The sequence below is a fragment of the Babylonia areolata genome, chromosome 24 (assembly GCF_041734735.1).
Source record: "Babylonia areolata isolate BAREFJ2019XMU chromosome 24, ASM4173473v1, whole genome shotgun sequence".
Taxonomy (NCBI): domain Eukaryota; kingdom Metazoa; phylum Mollusca; class Gastropoda; order Neogastropoda; family Buccinidae; genus Babylonia; species Babylonia areolata.
Window position 1 is genome coordinate 4,961,149 of NC_134899.1, and position 22,612 is coordinate 4,983,760.

Below are 22,612 nucleotides of genomic sequence, written 5' to 3' on the forward strand. Positions count from 1 at the left end.
TCACCATCATCGTCTTTATCGTTGTTATGCTGCCAATCCTCAACCTGATGTCGCTATAAGGTAAAATATAATATATAATTAACAAATAATGATGCCAGGAGATGAAATGATTAACAAACAGTAAAGAGTGGTAACTCTCTCTATTCACAGGGTACACAACTTCAAGTCAGTACTGCTTACGCTACCGATTCAGCTAGCACACAGGTAAATAAAAGGTACATTGGAACAAACCCAGACACTTCCTCAAAAAAGGAAGCGCCGGGCCTGTCCTTATACCGGTCATTTGACATGTACACACAGCAACAAATACAGAAGAAATGTGTAAATGTTAAAATATAATATATACTTTTTAAAAACAACGATGTGGGAAATGGATGATACAGAGAATGGGAAGCCTCTATGGGCTGACGATGGTTAGACCCTGTGGTGAAATAAATCGTTTTGAGAACGTGTTGGGGCAGCGGACCTTAAGCTGTAAGCCTGGTGTGGAGGTGTTGTTGCACTGCCTCACAGCTCCTCAAAGTGTTGGGCGTCACATAAAACGACTGCAGAAACCTACCCCCACACCCCAAACCCACCCCATTATGACTGTTGTCGCCCAACTGCGCTGCTCTCTCCCCAGCCAGTTTCCCAAGCTAGAGGCAGGGTATCATAGAAAACAAGATACAGACGTTTTCCTCCTCCGTCCTCGTCATTTATCACCGAGTAAGGGCGAGTGGATTTCTGGCTTGCCACAACGTCCCGGGCATGTAATCTGCGCACAAACAAGGTGTCCAGGCTCAGATGTCTAAATCTCCGAGTAGAATTGTCGGCCCGGGGAAAGAGAGAAAGCGAGCATTGCAGCGTAACTGGCCACTTCGCTGACCAAATCTCGCCCATGATCTGTTCGTCCAAACACACGGCCAGCCCAGCGTGACCCAGCCCGAGGGTCAGTGTGGGGGCTGGGGACAGTACCGGTGAGCCATCGTGGCGACAGACAGCAGATTGCATGACGGGAGAACAAACAGGAGGGACAGCCTGGCGGTGTCTGTGGCGGTATTAATTGATGACGAGCTGTGGGGATTGGAGGTGGGGGGTGAGGGTGGAGTTTGCTGATCCACTGTCTCGGTCTGTCTGTCTGTCTGTCTGTCTGTCTCTGTGTGTGTCTCTCTCTGTCTCTCTCTTACTTGTATACATGTATTGAGTATAAATAGATAAGTGAATTCTATGCTTGTATGTGTTTCAAAACAATGGCAGATATGTAAGTCGGCCAATATGCAAATGTCTTCACCGCTGGAAAGCATTCATTCATTCATTCATTCTCTCTCTCTCTCTCTCTCTCTCTCTCTCTCTCTCTCTCTCTCTCTCTCTCTCTCTCTCTCTCATTTAACTATGTACATTAATTACTGAAATATATTTACGGTATTATAATAACTGATCTGGGAGAAGAAAAACGGCAAGTGGTGATTTTTATTTTAATTCGCGAGCATGGTGGATCCAGTGGCAGTGTGCAGTTATTATCCCCCCTGGAGATTCATCTTAGAATAGAATAGAATAGAATAGAATATGTCTTTATTAGCAAGTGTACCGGGGTCACAAGGAATATTGGGGGGATAGTACATAACAAGATACGAACATAAATCGAAAATCAAACACAAACACAAATTCAGTAGAAATTAGGGTACATACAAGTGCATATTAATATAAAAACTTGTACATAGTCACACACACACACACACACACACACACACACACACACACATGCACGCGTTCGCGCACACACACATACACACACACACATACACATACATACACATACACACACGTTTGAACAGAAGCTGCATATTACATGTGGATGGGGCTGATGACTATATCTTCAGGTAGATGGTTGTTGGTTGCACAATTCTATTTATCACACTGGATTTGTTCGGGAGACAGGACATTGACTGCTTTGGGGAAAAAGCTATTGGCGAAGCGATTGGTTTTCGTCCTTATATTTCTGTTCCGTCAACCAGAGGGGAGGGAACATCTCGAAAATCCCAAAAGCTGGATGTGATTCGTCCTGGCTGATTGATTTTGCTTTTTTGAGTAGCCGCTCATAATATATATAGAAGACTGATGCAGTCCGTTAAGGATGTTTCTTGTGGATATCGTATGTCGTTGGTATAGTATACTGGGTACGTCGTTTATAAAGATTATAATCGAATAACGGTATCTTCTGGTGACAATATAATCGAATAACGGTATCTTCTAGTGACAATATGATCGAATAACGGTATCTTCTGGTGACAATATGATCGAATAACGGTATCTTCTAGTGACAATATAATCGAATAACGACATCTTCTGGTGACAGTATAATCGAATAATGGTATCTTCTGGTGACAGTATGATCGAATAACGGTATCTTCTGGTGACAGTGTAATCAAATAACGGTATCTTCTAGTGACAATATAATCGAATAACGGTATCCTCTGGTGACAGTATAATCGAATAACGGTATCCTGTGGTGACAGTATAATCGAATAACGACATCTTCTGGTGACAATATAATCGAATAACGGTATCTTGTGGTGACAATATAATCGAATAACGGTATCCTGTGGTGACAGTATAATCGAATAACGGTATCCTCTGGTGACAATATAATCGAATAACGGTATCTTGTTGTGACAATATAATCGAATAACGGTATCCTCTGGTGACAATATAATCGAATAACGGTATCCTCTGGTGACAATATAATCGAATAACGGTATCCTGTGGTGACAGTATAATCGAATAACGGTATCCTGTGGTGACAGTATAATCGAATAACGGTATCCTGTGGTGACAATATAATCGAATAACGACATCTTCTGGTGACAGTATAATCGAATAACGACATCTTCTGGTGACAGTATAATCGAATAACGGTATCCTGTGGTGACAGTATAATCGAATAACGACATCTTCTGGTGACAGTATAATCGAATAACGGTATCCTGTGGTGACAGTATAATCGAATAACGGTATCCTGTGGTGACAATATAATCGAATAACGACATCTTCTGGTGACAGTATAATCGAATAACGGTATCCTGTGGTGACAATAAAATCGAATAGCGGCATCTTCTAGTGACAATGTAATCGAATAACGACATCTTCTAGTGACAATATAATCGAATAAAGGTATCTTCTGGTGACAGTGTAATCGAATAACGGTATCTTCTGGTGACAGTGTAATCAAATAACGGTATCTTCTAGTGACAATATAATCGAATAACGGTATCCTGTGGTGACAGTATAATCGAATAACGGTATCCTGTGGTGACAGTATAATCGAATAACGGTATCCTGTGGTGACAATATAATCGAATAACGACATCTTCTGGTGACAGTATAATCGAATAACGGTATCCTGTGGTGACAGTATAATCGAATAACGGTATCCTCTGGTGACAGTATAATCGAATAACGACATCTTCTGGTGACAGTATAATCGAATAACGGTATCCTGTGGTGACAATATAATCGAATAACGACATCTTCTGGTGACAGTATAATCGAATAGCGGCATCTTCTAGTGACAATGTAATCGAATAACGACATCTTCTGGTGACAATATAATCGAATAACGGTAACTTCTGGTGACAATGTAATCGAATAACGGTATCTTCTGGTGACAATGTAATCGAATAACGACATCTTCTGGTGACAATATAATCGAATAACGGTATCCTCTGGTGACAGTATAATCGAATAACGGCTTCGTCCAGTGACGGCGCCGTCTACCAAAGACGTAATCAGTTCACGATGCAGTCCAGCGTCAGTGTCGTCTGTCTAGGCAGCAAATTGATGTGGACGCTGTCTTTTGAAGAAGTGTGTTTAGGATGGCGTCTGTGAACTATGTTAGCATTTCGGAAAAAAAACAAAAAAACCCACAACGTTTCCTGATGTCTGGTCTACACAAATTGTCGTCTTTTTCGGGATGCAGGTCGAATGTTGCGAGTACCGCCACTTGAGTTGAGGATGGGATAGTGTGGGGAGGGTGGACTGGAGGGCGAAGACGGAAAACGAGGCAGCACACGGTGAAATAAAAAGTATATTTGGTTTTTGGTGTTTGGTTTTATATACCGAATGGTCAGTTCATTTCTGACGTTTCTGTTTTGTACGGCCCGGTTCAGTTATTGTTCCCCGGCCTGTCCACTGTACATGTGCATATGTGTGAGTGCGTGTGCGCGCGCACGTGTCCGTTTGCATGTGTGTTTGTTCGAGCGTGTGTGCGAATGTAGGTATGAGTGTAATCCATGACCTGTTGTGCCGTTGATATTCATCCCCTTTTAATCTGTTCCACAATCAACAGTCCAGGCACCGGAACGCAATAAACTCCCCATCCCCCGCCCACCCCACACACACACCGCCGTACCCCTACCTCCACCCACATCCTACCTCCTCCCACCCGGTACCACCAGTGCCCCCACCCTCACCCCCTCCCTCACTCCACCCTTCCAAGCCAGGCACCACCAGTCCACCTCACGCCGCCACCTGAAAAGCCAGGGCGCTGGACGTTCATGTCAGATCCCTCCCCGGGACTCCTCGGACGCTGCACTCCCTAAAAGCAATAACTCCCACCCTCGTCAACTCTCCGCACCCCTACCCCACCCCACCCCACAAACCGCACCCCACCCACCCCCGTCCCTCTCCGCTTTCCTCCTTTCCTTTCTTCTCACCAGATTGATAAATGTCCGCACAGAGAGCGAACAATCAGTGTCCGGTCTGTTTAATTAAAGCGCTCCTCCTCCACCTCTTCCCCCTCCACTTCCAACTCTTCTCCACCACCACCACCACCACCACCCCCTTCGTTTCCTATTCATGAAGACCAGCTTCAACTTTTGCTCTTGACGTCCGGTGGGAAGCCAATAAAACCCGTTCGATGCCAGACGAGCGGTTGTCTGGGTGGCGAGGTAGTGGGGTGGTGGTGGTGTGGTGTTGTTGCTGACTCGGGGGACAGGGGAGGTGGGGAGGGGGGCTCTTCGTGGTGGTGGTGGTGGTGGTGGTGGCGTAATTGGTGTTGGGACGGAGAGAAAGGGACAGTGTTTGCCGAGTTGTTGACGACCACGGGGAGGGACGGAAGGAAGGATGGGAGAGGTTCAGTTGAAGGATCTGTATTGCGTTGGTGGTCGGCACGGCGTGAGGCGAGCTCCGCGCGGGAACTCTGGGTTGAGACAGATGGTGATTTGGGTTGGAGGACTCGCAAGGACATGTCCAGATACATGACTGTACATCTTAGCGACAGGTCACGACTGACGGAGGAGGAGGACAGGGGAGAAATGATAAAGGACAACAGTAACAATATCAGTAACAACAACAACAATAATAATAATGGTGATGGTGACGATGAACATCATGATGATTATGATGGCGATGATGATGATGATGATGATAATGGTGAATGATAAGAAGTAGAAACATATTTTAAGAATAAAATCCGGAGTATCAAGAAGTTAGAAACATACTGAAAGAATGAAATCCTGTCTTTGGGACACGTTCGTAATAAGACTGAACAAACGTATTACAACCGTCCTTTAAGTGTTCTGTTTTCAGAAACCCATGACTTTAATGAACTGATGGGCATAAAACTGTGTAAGAAATTAGCACGTCCACAGAGAATGGAAAGAGAGAGAGAAAATCGTCAAGGTTTGTTATTTTCTATGAGGCTCGACGATTCTTACATTCTAGACGTCAGTTATAGCTTAGTTCCGGTAACTTTATTTCTGTCCTTGATATGGACGGCTGTGATATCTATAGTTTAACTCACTCAGTACGGCCAGTCCTCTCTTCTCCTCTACACAGACTCCTCGGATGTCCAGTGGGTGTCTGAATGACCCAACCTTTAGCTCCCGTCGTCAGAATTGTGGTTTTCTTTGTCAACATTTCCCTCTTCAGTATAAGAGCCTTCCGACTGCAATATTTTGATGATGGTAATTGGGGTGAAACGCTGTTAACGTCGTCTCTTTCGCCGTTCGTATGGAGAGAGTTAATGCAACGGATAGCACGGAGACACACTGCAGCAAGATAAACCATCCACAGGCTGGTGTACACTGCAGAAGTGTATATGAAGTCAGTACAGGTACAGAAGTGTATGTGAAGTCAGTACAGGTACATAAATTCATGTGGAAGTCAGTACAGGTACAGAAGTGTATATGAAGTCAGTACAGGTGCAAAAGTATATGTGGGAGTCAGTACAGGTACAGAAGTGTATATGAAGTCAGTACAGGTACAGAAGTGTGTGTGTGAAAGTCAGTACAGGTACAGAAGTGTATATGAAGTCAGTACAGGTACATAAATTCATGTGCCAGTCAGTACAGGTGCAGAAGTGTATATGAAGTCAGTACAGGTACAGAAGTGCATGTGGAAGACAGTTCAGGCAGAGAAGCTGGAGGACTTGTGAAATCCACCGAAAGCTGGATCCTGGCTTTGGAGATCCCCTGAAATGGAATCTGATTACAGGCAGACGGAATGGCTGCAAAAATCCAGTCATCTGTATGAAACTGGAACCTTGCGATAACCACAACCCCAATCCAACTGTCTGGTAACTGGCGTGAAGCACAGGGTTGCCAGTTCCTAGCTTCCAGGATCCGGTAACTGGCACTGGGTACTGAGATACAGGGATGCTAGACCTGGAAATGTTACCACCCGCACGATTACAGCAATGTGTGGAGGTGGCTGCGATTTGTAGAGAGTTCAGTGTCCTGACTGGATTTGTCAACTGGCTTTGCATCGTTTCGTATCGCACCGTATTGTGTTGTCACGTTAAAATGAATTGGTTTAAATAATCTTTAATTATTCAACAATACACATGATTACAATGCAATGAATGAAGAAAGAGCATCAACAAGTTTAAAGCTTGTACTGTGCTCACAACGTTGCAATTCAATTTTATCATGACGGCTGATGAACCATATTATCAATTGTATCAAATAACATTCATAAACAGTAAGTAATGAAATAATGAAATAAAACAAACAAACACTACACAATATAGTAAAATAATGCTAATATCAATATTAACATGAGCTTAAATTTATTATCACCAGAGTAATTGGCATGATAGAAGAAAAACACGAAGGAAAAAAAACAAAAACAAAAAAGAAGAAAATTTAGAAGAATGTTGGGTAAGGTGGTGGGGGAGGGGGAACAGAGGGGAGAGGAGAAATTCTGACAGATCATTGGCCAATCCATTCAACTTTGACTATTTGCTCAGTCAAATAAATCCAACATATATTTTACGAATAGAATCATGTTGTACCCTTTCTTCACAATACTGTCTAAGCTAAAATCTACTTGAATCGGAGATAAACTGGTGAACAGTTTGAAATATGAATATATTTGTATGATTTTGGAGAAAATTGGTTCATTGGTTACGATGAATTGTGGAGTGGAATTTCCTTCTATGTCCCGTCGTCACACATGCTTGTGATTGTAGACATTTTTTTTATTAAAGCTTTTTTCTTTTTTTTTCTGCCCCATTCATCTGCACCGTTTCAGTGGCATTACCCCCACGCCGCTCATTTAGATTCCCCCATACACTGCCACACCCGGGTTCGTCCGTCGCAGTCGCCAGGAGGCCACACACCAGAGGAGACCCTGCACTGCTGCTGAGTTACTTCGGCGGTGTTTTATTAAAGCATTAACTTTCATATTTGAACGTTACCCTTTAAACGGTAGGAGAGTGAGGGGTGAATGATGAGTCGGGGGGTGACCGGGAAAAGAGAGGGTGGAATTAGTTTCAGTTTCGGTTTCAGTTTCTCAAGGAGGCGTCACTGCGTTCGGACAAATCCATATACGCTACACCACATCTGCTAAGCAGATGCCTGACCAGCAGCGTCACCCAACGCGCTTAGACAGGCCTTGAGAACAAAAGGTGAATAAATAATAGATAAATACATAAAAAGAACTACTACTACTAATAATAATACGTATAAGGCGCAAAACCTGATGAAGTCAACTATAAGCGTACATAAATAATTAAAAAATAAATAATAATTTTATATAAAAAAAAACATAACCCAACGCGCTAGTCAGGCCTTGAGTTTAATTCTATTTGTGTTCCTGTCGGAGTGGCTTTCTTCTACATTTGGAGACAATTTTTATCATAAATAAGATTTTTTTTTCACAAATCAGAAAAGGTGGTGGGTTTTTTTGTTTTGTTTTTTTGACAAAAACCAATCGACTTGACGCAGTTCGGCGGGGGGGCAGGGGAAGGGGGGAGGGCTGCGGGGGGGGGGGGTCTATAGGGGGAGGGGGTGTGGTGGTGGAGGGGGGAGGGGATAGGCCCCAGCAGCTGCCCTGGCTACAGGGACCTCGGGCCGGCACGCGGGGCCCGGAGATAAGGGTGGGAAGCCAAGGGGGAGAGCGTCTCACCACCACCACCACCCCCACCCTGAGGGGCCCCGCCACCCTGCCTGTCTCCCTTTGATCTGCCAGGCGTCGGGTAGCTTAGATACCCTGGGTGGACCCAGGCTTCAGCCCCCCCTGACCAGACAAGGCGACACCCGTCTATGAACCAACCAACCGTCCGGCGAAAAACTGCGCCAAGCAGATAATCTCCGTCGGTCGGAAAAAGGAAAAAGGCCCGACACAATTTTGTTAAGTTAAGATTCAGCCTCGGAGTTTGCCTCCTCCCCCCCCTCCCTTCCCCGGCCCTTCACCCCACCCCCCACCTCCTCCCCTTTTCACTTGTCGGAGAAGAAGCGACTGCGCTCAATTTATTAGGTGTGGGGCCATTTGTTCTGGCACCTGTGCAGGGATTGTCCACTTTGGTGGTCACCGTTCCGTCCGTCCGTCCGTCCGGCGGGACGCGATGTGGCAGTGTCTGGTGTCCAGGCCAGACAGTGTAGTGCTGTCCGGTGGTTCGGGACAGGACAGCGAAGTGGCGGCCGCAGTGGTCAGCAGGGGATCAGAGACACTCCGCTCTGTCAACACATCGGTGGATCGGAGCTTTGGGGCGGCTTTGTAGCGGCGCGGTGATTTGTTTTCAAAGACATGGATATCGCACGGCTCAATCCGTTCACGAACCCGTAAAGAGCGCTTGGTTTGTCTTTGGTGTCAGTTCAGGGAGTGTGAGTTTGTCATCGCTGTTTAAAGTGGATCGAAGCCTCTCGGGGGGTGGGGCTGAGGGGGGGGGGGCGGGGCGATTTTATTTTGATAACAAGATGCTACCGTTTGTGCCAATGTGTGTGTATGTGTGTTGTTGTTGTGTGTGTGTGTGTGTGTTGTTGTTTTGTGTGTGTGTGTGTGTGTGTGTGTGTGTTGTGGTGTGTGTGTGTGTGTTGTGTGTGTGTGTGTGTGTGTGTGTGTTTTATCAGCGTGAGAGAAAAAAAATGCACAAAAAAACAAACTTGACCTCCCGCAGTGCGTTTTGGGTGAAACACTCCACCAAGAAAAGTTCATTGATTTTCTGTCTTTCCGACAGTTTTAATGACAAAACACATTAAAGAACGCACGCACGCACGCACGCACACACACACACACACACACACACACACACACACACACACACGCACGCACACACACGCACACACACGCACACACATTAACTCTCTCCATACGAACGGCGAAAGAGACGACGGTAACAGCGTTTCACCCCAGTTACTATCATCAAAATATTGCAAGCGGAAGGCTCTTATACTGAAGAGGTGAGTGTTGACAAAGAATACCACAATTCTGACGACGGAAGCTAAAGGTTGGGTCATTCAGACACCCACTGGACATCCGAGGGGTCTGTGTAGAGGAGAAGAGAGGACTGGTCGTACTGAGTGAGTTAACATAAATAATATCCAGTGATCAGCAAGAGGTGGCAAGAAGATATCTTTAACTTTTTATCAGGTGATACTTCCATAAATCTTGACGAATAAAACCTACCTTCTCCTCCTCCTCCTCCTCCCCCTCCTCCTCCTCCTCCTTCTTCTTCTATACTTTGAGCTGGTACCATAGTCAGTCGTGTCCGACTATGATCATCAGAACAGCAGAGGACAGAACTGCTGTCCCAACTAACTGGGCGAGAATTTGATTTTTGGTGGACAGTGTCTTGCCCAAGTCACATCCCCACTCTCTCGGCCAAGAGGCCTTCAGGACAGTCGGCGTTTGGTTGGTTCCCAAGGTTGCCGCACTAACAACCAGGGCAATCTTGATTTAAACACAATTTTATTCAGTAAATATGTCACACATGGACAGATAGACAGCAGAGCAACAATAAGCTAATAACTTATATCGTGCTCAGGAATGTGATTAAATACATTTGTTTCGTTTGACGGCTGGTGGACGCTACGCAATTGCAGTTATGTTGAAATACACATTCTCCAACTGCATATAAACGACAGTCATTGCAGACATACATTGTTTCCCCCCCCCCCCCCCCCCCCCCCCCCCCCTTTTTTTTCTTTCTTTTTTTTTTTTTTTTTTTTTTTTTTTTTTTAGCCGCCGTGGAGATTGATATATTTAAAGAATTTACAATGAATATAAACATCATTTTTAAGATACGTTGTTCACGCAACAGAAAGCAGGAAAAGGTAAGGAAAAACAAGTTAGTGAATAAGATAAAGAAATGAGAGAAGAAGAAGAGAAGAGAAAAAAAAGAGAAGAAAAAATAAGAAAAAGATACACATAGAGAGGGAATAACATTACACATAATCGTATAATCTGGCCTCCAAGTTTGAGAGCCCTTCACCAAAAGAGTTGATTTTGAAATGACCCCCCCATTGCAATGGAGAAACCATTGATCACGCATCTCTCACTTTGAACCCATGTCGACGGGCGCAGTAGCCGAGTGGTTAAAGCGTTGGACTTTCAATCTGAGGGTCCCGGGTTCGAATCACGGTGACGGCGCCTGGTGGGTTAAGGGTGGATATTTTTACGATTTCCCAGGTCACCATATGTGCAGACCTGCTAGTGCCTGAACCCCCTTCGTGTGTATATGCAAGCAGAAGATCAAATACGCACGTTAAAGATCCTGTAATCCATGTCGGCGTTCGGTGGGTTATGGAAACAGGAACATACCCAGCATGCACGCCCCCGAAAGCAGAGTATGGCTGCCTACATGGCGGGGTAAAAACGATCATACACGTAAAATCCCACTCGTGTGCATACGAGTGAACGTGGGAGTTGCAGCCCACGAACGCAGAAGAAGAAGAAGAGCCCATGTCAGTCCGTGCTAAAAGCTGAGCGTTGGGCTCAGCCTGCCGATGTATACTGACCAGAACAACGGCACAGTCTTACAACAAAATACACAAACTTTATTGTCTATACTTTGGTACAGAGATTTTTTTTCTTTTTGGCAGTAGCACATGTCCAACATAAGAAGAAAACAACAAACAAATAAAATGAATAGAAAATAAAAAGATAAATGAAATGGTACCAAATGGAAATAGCTATATACAAATAATTATACAGATTACTGAAATTTACGTGCCTCTCCATTTCAGTCAGCCAAGCCGCATTGCACATCGTCACACACACACACACACACACACACACACACACACACCACGCGCACACACACGCACACATACACTCCCTCTCTTCCTCTCTCTCTCTCTCTCTCTCTCTGTCTCTCTCTTCACAAAATACGCAACTACAAAGATCATAGTTCATTTAAAAATCTTATGTTCAGCGTATGTTGAATCATAACAGGCAATACGGAACACCACCGAAGTGTCTCAGCAGCAGTGCAGGGTCTCCTCTGGTGTGTGGCCTCCTGGCGGCCTAACATCGATAGTTCCCTGCGGAGTGTCGGCACAAAGTACAGCGACAGACGACTCAGGGTGTGACTGTATATGTGGGGAACTCGGAGTGAGTGGCGGGAGAGTGGTGCCACCGAAAACGGGGCAGATGATAGGGCAGCAAAAATGAATAAATAAATAAAATAAGAAATAAATGAAGAGAGAAACACAGAGACAGACAGGACAGACAGGCAGAGAGAGAACTGGCCAGGTGGTGAAACCAGACGGTGAGATCGTCATTCCTGAAGTGGAGAGCGCCAACACACCCCTTCAAAGACAGGACCGCCACCACACCCCACGCCCTCTCTCCCCCCCTCCCCATCCCTCCCACCCCCACCCCACCCCCTCTCTGGCCCCTCCCCACAACCCAAGTGGTGAATCTGCCGACAAGGAGTTGATAGTATATATTACTTTTCGCTCACACTTACGGGAGTAACGGTGAAGTGTTACTGTGAACTTAAGGTGCTGACATATTTCCCCCTTTCCCTTGGTTCACAAATAACTGAACTAGGTTGATTGTTTTATACACAGGATAGGTATTCCGATCTCGAAAGGTAAAGCACACACACACACACACACACACACACACACACACACACACACACACACACACACACAAAGTACAGACAGGCTGAATCACATTCCGACGAACTGAGTCAGGTTCACACAGAATGAGTCACGTTCAGATCGGGAGACACCTATCGGTAAACCGAGATTAAGAATCGCATGCAAAACGACTGAAACACTAAGGCCCGTCTCAGACACGGCGACAAGTCGGAACTTCCCTTCTTTTTTTTCTTCTTTTTTTTTTTTTTTTTTTTTTTTTTTAAGCGCGCTGTTGAGCGTGAGAGAATATGTTCTCAAACAGGGGAGAAATCTCGTCTTTGGGATTGATTTGAAGCTTCGACGATCAGAAAACGTCACACACAGGCGTGTGCGTCACGCTGAGAGAGCAGTTCATGTGTCTATCGTATTGCACGTGCATGAGCCTTCGTCTTCTTCTTCTTGAAGTTGTTCTTCTCCTTCTTCTTTTCCACAACAGATTTTTCCGTGTGAAATTCGGGCTGCTTTCCACGGGGAGAGCGCTTGGCCACAGTCCAGTGCTGCCAACTCTTTTTTTTTCTTTTGATTTAAGTGTATTTGTTTTACTATCAAAGTGGATTTTTTTTTCCTATATAATTTTGCCAGGGCGATCCCTTTTTCTGGCCGTAGGTTCTTTTATGCGCGCTATGTGTATGCTGCACACGTGACCTCGGTTTATCGTCTGACTCGAAAGACTAACACCCAGACCATCACTCAAGATCTAGTGGAGGGATTGGGGGAGGGGGCGGGGATAAAAATCCCAGTCGGATGCGGGATTGGAACCTAAGGGCACTGGCTTCCTGGTGAGCCGCAGCACGTCAAGGCTTTGTGTCGGTCTGTGTGCCGTGTCGGCCTATCTGTGTGCCGCAGCACGTCAAGGCTTTGTGTCGGTCTGTGTGCCGTGTCGGCCTATCTGTGTGCCGCAGCACGTCAAGGCTTTGTGTCGGTCTATCTGTGTGCCGTGTCGGTCTGTCTGTGTGCCGCAGCACGTCAAGGATTCGTGTCGGTCTGTCTGTGTGCCGCAGCACGTCAAGGATTCGTGTCGGTCTGTCTGTGTGCCGCAGCGCGTCAAGGTTCCGTGTCGGTCTATCTGTGTGCCGCAGCACGTCAAGGTTCCGTGTCGGTCTATCTGTGTGCCGCAGCACGTCAAGGCTACATGTCGGTCTATCTGTGTGCCGCAGCACGTCAAGGTTCCGTGTCGGTCTGTCTGTGTGCCGCAGCACGTCAAGGCTACATGTCGGTCTATCTGTGTGCCGCAGCACGTCAAGGCTCCGTGTCGGTCTGTCTGTGTGCCGCAGCACGTCAAGGCTACGTGTCGGTCTGTCTGTGTGCCGCAGCACGTCAAGGTTCCGTGTCGGTCTGTCTGTGTGCCGCAGCACGTCAAGGATTCGTGTCGGTCTATCTGTGTAGGCTTCGTGCCGGTCTGTCTGTGTGCCGCAGCACGTCAAGGTTCCGTGTCGGTCTGTCTGTGTGCCGCAGCACGTCAAGGTTCCGTGTCGGTCTGTCTGTGTGCCGCAGCACGTCAAGGTTTCGAGTCGGTCTATCTGTGTGCCACAGCACGTGTCAGTCTATCTGTGTGCCGCAGCACGTCCAGGCTTTGTGTCGGTCTGTCTGTGTGATGACATGCTGTTCTACATGTCGCCTTCTGATTTTCAGCAAACGTGTGACGAGTTTCTCATTTAGACCAGAGATAATGAAGTATTCTCCAATCTTGAATCTCCACACCTCGTACAGGGAGGAAGGTGGCAGATTGGTTAAGACCCCCTATCTGCTGACACAGTGTCCGTGACGGTCTGGGTTCGAATCCTGGTCTCGCCTCTTTTTTCTCAAGTTTGACTGGAAGATCAAACCGAGCGTCGAGTCATTAGGATGAGACGATAAAAAACGAGCTCCCATGTGCAACACGCATTTGGCGCACAGGAAAAGAAACCATGGCAACTTAAAACTTTGTCCAATGACAATATTGTGTAGAAGATATCTTCTCGGACAGGTACAGGTACACAAACATAATACATACACTCAAGGCGTGACTGAGCGCCGTTGGGTTATGCTGCTGGTCAAGCATCTGCCTAGCAGATGTGGTGTAGCGTATAATTATGGATTTATCCGAACGCAGTGACGCCTCCTTGAAGAACTGAAACTGAAACGCTCGAATCTTGAATCTCTGGACGAATACAACGCACAGTGTGACAGCGACTTTAGGGGGCGGGGAGACCTGTAGCAGCACGTTAGTGGTTGTGCTGTGCTGTGCTGTGCTGTGCAGTGTGGTGGTGAGCTATGTTGTGCTGTATTGTGCTGTGCTGCATTGTGCTGTGCTGTTCTATGTGGTGCTGTGCTGTATTGTGTTGTGCTGTGCTGTGTAGTGCCGAGCTGTGGTGTATTGTGTTGTGCTGTGCTGTGTGGTGCTGAGCTGTGTTGTGCTGTGCTGTACTATGTGGTGCTGTGCTGTGATGTGCAGTGCTGTGTTGTGCTTGCTGCATTGTGTGGTGCTGTGCTGTGATGTGCAGTGCTGTGTTGTGTGCTGTATTGTGTGGTGCTGAGCTGTGTTGTGCTGTGCTGTACTATGTGGTGCTGTGCTGTATTGTGTTGTGCTGTGCTGTGTGGTGCTGAGCTGTGTTGTGCTGTGCTGTACTATGTGGTGCTGTGATGTGCAGTGCTGTGTTGTGTGCTGTGCAGTGCTCTGTGTGCTGTGTTGTGCTGTATTATGCAGTGCTGTGTTGTGCTGTATTGTGCAGTGCTGTGTTGTGCTGTATTATGTAGTGCTGTGTTATGCAGTGTTGTGTTGTGCTGTATTATGCAGTGTTGTGTTGTGCTGTGTTGTGCTGTATTATGCAGTGTTGTGTTGTGCTGTATTGTGCTTTGATGTGTGTGCTGTGCTGTGTTGTGTTGTGCTGTGCGATGCTGTATTGTGCTGTGTTGTGCTGTGCTGTGCTGTATTGTGTTGTGTTGTGTTGTGCTGTGCTGTATTGTGTTGTGTTGTGTTGTGCTGTGCGATGCTGTATTGTGCTGTGTTGTGCTGTGCTGTGCTGTATTGTGTTGTGTTGTGTTGTGCTGTGCGATGCTGTATTGTGCTGTGTTGTGCTGTGCTGTGCTGTATTGTGTTGTGTTGTGTTGTGCTGTGCGATGCTGTATTGTGCTGTGTTGTGCTGTGCTGTGCTGTATTGTGTTGTGTTGTGTTGTGCTGTGCGATGCTGTATTGTGCTGTGTTGTGCTGTGCTGTGCTGTATTGTGTTGTGTTGTGTTGTGCTGTGCGATGCTGTATTGTGCTGTGTTGTGCTGTGCTGTGCTGTATTGTGTTGTGTTGTGCTGTATTATGCAGTGTTGTGTTGTGCTGTATTGTGCTTTGATGTGTGTGCTGTGCTGTGCTGTGTTGTGTTGTGCTGTGCGGTGCTGTATTGTGCTGTGCCGTGCTGTGCGGTGCGGTGCCGTGCCGTGTGGATCTGAGGGAAGGACAGGGTAGCACGGCGTTGTGGGAACGTGCTGTTGGCGACGTCAGGCCAGAGCCGGCCTGCCCGGGCCCAGTACAGGGGTCTGGGGTGGTCGCCATTGACGGAGCTAATCTTCAAAATCCGGCCCAGATTAGGCGCTGCCGTGTCCCCGGCGTTATTGATGAGGCTTTGATGGCCCCGCCCCCCTGGCCAAGATAAATAGACCGCCCCTCGCGCGCTGGAGCGTTTTGATTAGGTACAGAACACACACGTGTGTGGTTCTGTATCAACTTGTGGTTCTTTTCTTTTTTTTAAACAGGTCTGTGGTGCGTTTTTATTATGAAGGAAGGCGCACCTCTCTCAGGGGTGTGGAGGGGGACGGAGGGTGTAGGTGGGTGGTGGTGTGTCAGATTCGTTTACTTAACCCTTATTCCCCCCTGCTTGAAGCGTTTTGATTGTGAATACCACAAGGTGTGGGTATGTGACGTCAAATTTTCTTCTCCCCCCCCCCCCCCCCCACCCCCCTCCCTCGTTCCAATGAGTCTTCACCTGATTCATTTATTGTTTTTGCTTCTTGTTGTTGTTTTGTTGTTGTTGTTGTTGGTTGGTTGGTTGTTTTTTGTAGTTGTTGTTTAACTTTTTTTTTTCTTTTTTTGACAACTGTATGGTGTACACCTATGACGGGATTTGTTCCGTGCTGAATCATTCATTTAATTCAATTGGAACGGCCAAGTTTTCTCCCTTTCTTCCCCCATGCAGAGAACTCGTGTGGTGGCCAGTGGGTGTCTGACAGGGCCATCCAGTCGCTTTTGTCGTGAGAAATGCGCCACTCTTTGTCTTCACCTACCTCTTGGTTTAAATCATCTTTAATTATTCAACAATACACGTGATTACAATGCAATGAATGCCAAAAGAGCATCAACAAGCTTATAGCTTATACTGTGCTCACAACGTTGCACTTCAATTTTATCATGACGTCTGATGAACCATATTATCAATTGTATCAAATAACATTCTTAAACAGTAAGTACTGAAATAATGAAATAAAACAAATAAACAAACAGTACATAATATAGTAAAATAATGCTAATATCAATATTAACATGAGATTAAATTTATTATCACCCACCTCTTCAATGTTACAACCTTTTGTTCCAACATTTCAATGACGTCAGCGGTAGTAAAACGCTGCCATCGTGGGCCTGTTTTATTGTCCGAACAGAGAGAGTTAATTCTGCTCGTGTTGTGTCTTTTTAGATTCGTTCGTGGTTAGCTTGCTGTCGGAAAGCATGAAGCTGATCGTTGTTCAAAAGTTTTGGTTTGGGGAAGAGAACTACTACTTTTCAAGGTGCCATTCAAAGACCTTTTCAAGGGCCTTTTCAAGGTGATATAAAATGAAAGATAGAGTGGAATATATGTTAGCAACACAATTTTAAAGCAAGCTGATTACCTTCGCACATCTTAATCTGAACTGTTTACCAAGTGTCTGAATGCCATACGGTTACAAAGGAATTATGTTTTATATCTTAAATTGATGGCCATTTATGATTCATAGCTGATGTATGTGGATGCTTTTAAATGTCTAGTTTTCTTCTTTAGCCGAATGGGTAATTATTACGTTTTCTGTTTTTGGTTTTAAAGTTCTGTTTCTTTAATTTCTTTCTCTGTTTTTATTCATATTTTGTGAATGTTCTCTTTTCTTTTTCAACATGATTTGTTCATCTGAAACAGTTTTCAGGGGTTAATTCTTTTCATGTGCTGACGTTCTCGCCCTGGTTACAGCAAAAAGAGCAACAACAGTAACAAAAGAAAGAAACAAGTGTTCCCTTTCAAATTTTTTGGCAGCTGAACATGTCTCTGGAGCCATGCCAACAAATGTTTTGATGTGCAGATTTTTTTTCCCCCGATGTCAAGTGAGTTCATGTTTTTGTACTCCCTTACGAATCAGCTGGATAAAAAGTTTGAAGTTCGGTCTGAGAGCACCTTCCGAAGGAGATCCTGCACTGTCGGATTTGTGTGTGTGTGTGTGTGTGTGTGTGTGTGTGTGTGTGTGTGTGTGTGTGACGATTCTTCTTATGATTCATAATTGTACATGGTGCATGGTGAAGAAGCGTTCACACACACACACACACACACACACACACACACACACACACCACCGTCTCTTCTTATATATATATATATATATATATATATATATATATATATAATAAAAACCAGTTTAAAAAAAATCGCTTCAATACGTTGATATTTACCTCACTCACTCCCAGCTGTTGTTCCCATCCCCCCCCACCCCTTCTCTCTCTCTCTCTCTCTCTCATTTCCGCGGCACCTTTTGCCCTGGTAGCCGATGTGAGACATGTTTACCTTCCTGCCAATAAATAAACGGTAACTGCAGTTAAGGAGGCCCAGAGTTCCGTCCCTTCTTGACACCAGACTGATTTAAGTGGGTCACGGATTGAAGGGGGCGGGGCAAGTTGGGTGGGTTTTTTTCTGTAGCATGGAGGAGGAGGAAGTCTGTGTGAGACTTTTGAATGGTCCGTCTCACGTGTACCTACTGGTGGTGATTGGTATACATTTGATTCAAGTATATCAATTTTCTCATTGGAATGTTATCGTCGAAAAATAAAGAAAGAAAAAGGTAGGACAGAATGAGGGAGTTCCATGGTGAATTGAGGGAAACACGACAGGTTGAAGAAGAAATCGATGATGATTTTTTTGAAAAAAATTGTATTTGTATTTGTATTTCTTTTTATCACAACAGATTTCTCTGTGTGAAATTCGGGCTGCTCTCCCCAGGGAGAGCGCGTCGCTACACTACAGCGCCACCCATTTTTTTTGTTGTATTTTTTCCTGCGTGCAGTTTTATTTGTTTTTCCTAAGGAAGTGGATTTTTCTACAGAATTTATCCAGGAACAACCCTTTTGTTGCCGTGGGTTCTTTTATGTGCGCTAAGTCCATGCTGCACACCGAACCTCGGTTTATCGTCTCATCCGAATGACTAGCGTCCAGACCACAACTCAAAGTCTAGTGGAGGGGGAGAAAATATCGGCGGCTGAGCCGTGATTCGAACCAGCGCGCTCAGATTCTCTCGCTTCCTAGGCGGACGCGTTACCTCTAGGCCATCACCCCACAAAGGAAAGTACAATTTAACTTACTCAGTACGGCCAGTCCTCTCTTCTCCTCTACACAGACCCCTCGGATGTCCAGTGGGTGTCTCAATGACCCAACCTTTAGCTTCTGTCGTCAGAACTGTGGTATTCTTTGTCAACATTCACCTCTTCAGTATAAGAGCCTTACGCTTGCAATATTTTGATGATGGTAATTGGGATGAAACACTGTTAACGTCGTCTCTTTCGCCGTTCGTATGGAGAGAGTTAAAGATATGTATATATTTAATGGACATCGTAAAAGGGAAATGCAGCGTCCACAGTTCTTTCCCTCAGGACGGACTGAGCAGTGTTCACAACAAGGAGTGGACGTTCACTCCGTCAGTCACACACAGGTGTGGAGGGGAAGACATGTGGACATGGCCAAAGGGAACCTCGTCAATTAAAGAGCAGAATCAAGTGATAATGAATGTAAAAAAAATTAATAATAATAATAATGATAATGATAATATAGTCAAAAACATGAAGGCGTCCAACTTAAAAACTAGGGGTTTTTTTTTTGTTTTGTTTTTTTCCCGTGGTTGTTGTTTTGTGGTTGTTGGTGTTGTTATTGTTTTTGTTTGTTTGTTTTTGTTGGGGTTTTCTGGAAGGGGATTTTTTGTTGATTTCTTTTTTTCTTTTTTTTTTGAGGGGGGGGAGGGGTGTTGTTTGTTTTTCTCGTACCTTGTGTAAATCTTTAAGTTTCCAAACAGAGACTTTAAAAAGTCCAGTTACGTGACGTATTGGAGGCGACCCGGCTAAATGGTCCAGGCGTTGCACGTCTGATCCAGTGTTCACCTGTGATCGAGGTTCCAAGTCCGAGGTGACGTGGTGTGGTGCTCCGACTTCCCTCACTCCACCCAGGTGTCCGTGGGTGCTGGACCAGTTTGGGCAAGGTCCACGGCGGAGGGACTGGGGTTGGGTTTTAACAGGATTGTTATATAGTGCTTCGTAAGGTTGGCCACTTCTGTACTCTCTCTGTCTCTCTCTGTCAATCTCTCTCTCTCTCTCTCTCTCTCTCTCTCTCTCTCTCTCTCTCCATATATCTATCTATCACTGTCTATCTATCTAGCTATCTCTCTCTCTCTCTGTGTCTCTCTCTCTATCTCTCTCTCTCTCTCTCTCTCTCTCTCTCTCTCTCTGTCTATCTATCTGTCTACCTACCTATCTATCTCTCTCTGTGCTTGATTGGTTTGTACGTAAAAGCAAGTGTTGGTCTGATGCATGTAATCATAATTCACAGGACGTGCGTTTTTACTCAGTCAAAAGAAATCGAAACAAAAATAACAAATAAAAAAACCATAGGTATGCATAAATCCCGCATCTTTGTGTGTGTGTGTGTGTGTGTGTGTGTGTGTGTGTGTGTGTGTGTGTGTGTGTGATGTATCAAAATATACCGTTGACATGTGATTATAAGTTGAATATTTCAAAATTACAAAATGGAAGCAAACGAATAGACATGCGAAAGGTTGTTGTGTTTTTTGTGGGTTTTTTGCTTGTTGTTGTTTTGTTTTGTTTCTTTGTTTGCTGTTTTTGTTTGCTTGTTTTGTTGTTTTTTGTTTGTTTTTGTTTGTTTTTGTTTTGTCGTGTTGTGTTTGTTTTTTGTTGTTGTGTTTTGTTTGTTATTGTTGTTGTTTTTGTTTTTTAGGGGGGGCGTACATTTTGTCCAAATATTACCCAGTTTGTAAGAAATAAATTCTAAAAAGTCCACTTTGGGCATTATATAACCCTTACCTTGGCATTCAGAGTTTCATGGAATGCCCTGTTCATGTCTTACAGCACATTCCGACGTTACAGCAGAAGGACTGATTGTATACCACCTGCCGTGGTGCAGTGGTCAGTTGTTCGAACCTTCTTCTTCCGTGTGCCCTGGCCACGCTTGATTTTCAGTCCGGTCAGGACATCGAAGTCCGCGGTACACCGCAGGGACCCCGCCGGTACCCACAGTTTCTCCTGGAGCTCCACCGGGCTGGGCCATGCCTGGCGTCTCAGAGCGTCGAAGGTGGGGCAGGACTGCAGGATATGGGAGGGGATCTGTGGGCCTGTGCCACAAGGGCACTGGTCAGTATGGGATATCTTCAGACGGTAGAGGTGGGAGAGGAGCTGACAGTGTCCCGTTTGCAGTCTGAAGAATGTGACCTGTGCCGCTCTGTCCAGCTCATGGATGCCGTCTTTTTCGTCTCCCGTCTCTTAAGATCTGCTCTCCTCCTGGTGCCTGGAGACTCTGCAGGATAGACATGCAGTCAGTCAGGAACACTGTGTTGGTTGGTAGTGTGTCTTCCTGGCTGAAAGTCTGGGCTGCGAGTAGCAGAGCACAGTCCTCAGCACGGAAGTTGGTGGACAGGGTGCCTATAGCCACTGACATGCTGATGGTTTTGCCGTCAGGGAATCCAATATGCACCACACTTCCTCCGTTCTTCACTGCCTCTTCAGCAGACCCATCTGTATATGCTCTTGTCCAGGTATCGGGAGGGTGTTTGGTGCTTAGTGCTTCCAGAGCCAGCAACTTTAGTTCAGCTGCTATGTGGCACTCCTTGCTCTCGACACCTGGAATGTTGAGCTGGTGTGTCTGCCTGCCAGTCCTGGAGGGATTCAGTTGGCTGATTGGTTGCCGACAGAGAATGGTGTTGTTTCCTCTCAAGAGCCTTGATGAGGTGCTTTGGGCTCTGTCGCTTCAGTCGGTTCTTTGTGGGGGCTTTCAGTTTGGGGAGAAGAGGGTGTGAAGGGAGTCTTTTCAGTTTCGAACCGTACCAGATGCAGAGTGGGGTTTTTTTCTATTCTGTTCTGTTCTGTTCTGTTCTGTTCTGTTCTGTTCTTGTGGTGTGGCTGTGTCGAACTCTGCCGGTGTCCACAGACTCCAGACCATTGTCGTTTGAGGGACGTGGTAGCTATTTCCATCCAATCTGCTCAGTGTAGTCCTGCGTCTATTTTTATGGGGGATGAGGGAGGGGGGGTGTTATTGGGGCCATTTTGGCGGTTGGAAATTGGGAGGGTGGTGGGGTGAGTCAGGGAGAGTGGGTTCAGATGGTACGTTGATGTTGGGAAGGGGAGGAGGAGGGGGGGGGTAGGGTTGAGGAGGGTGGAAAGGAACCAGAGTGAGGCAGGATGGGGCCAGCCTTAATCACGTGTTCTTCAGTCTAACGTCTATTCACGTGGTGTGATTTCTTGACGAAAAAGAAAAGAGAAAATCTACCAGGTAAATTCGAGAAAACACCTTTGCTTCCAATTTCCCCGTTCATCAACCTTTTTGACCTATATCTCCCCCTCCCACCAACCCACACCCCTCATCTACCCACCCACCCACGACGCTTCCTTCCCCACCACACTCTCCCCCCAACCCCCTCTGCCTCTCTCCACCCTCCCCTTTCTCCCATAAGCCCCTCCCCCCGGACCCCCCCTCCCCCCGTCCCCACCCCGTCCCCAAACCCTCCAGCATTGTATTGCGGGCCAAGCCGGCAGCGCAGGGGCGATAACCGGTGACTGGCCCTGTCAAACGTGGTGGCAGGGGAAGAAGGGAGGTCGAGAGGACGGCGTGTCAGTGCTTGGAAACCGCGCGTCCCTCGTTACCAATAAAACCAACATGGCATCCCCACCCTCACCCCCACTCCACGCACCCACCCACCTCCCCGCCTTCCTTGCTCACCCCTCACCACGTGCTGTTTTATGCACCCCCCCCCACCCCCGCCTTCCACCACTCCCTTCGTCCGCGCCA

At 46.1% G+C, this 22,612-nt stretch overlaps 1 protein-coding gene across 4 annotated transcripts in view; it reads left to right on the top strand.

Moving 5' to 3' along the window:
- Positions 1–22,612, top strand: part of LOC143299024 (uncharacterized) — a 72,226-nt gene that overhangs the window by 34,574 nt on the left and 15,040 nt on the right. The gene's annotated exons all lie outside the window — the stretch shown is intronic.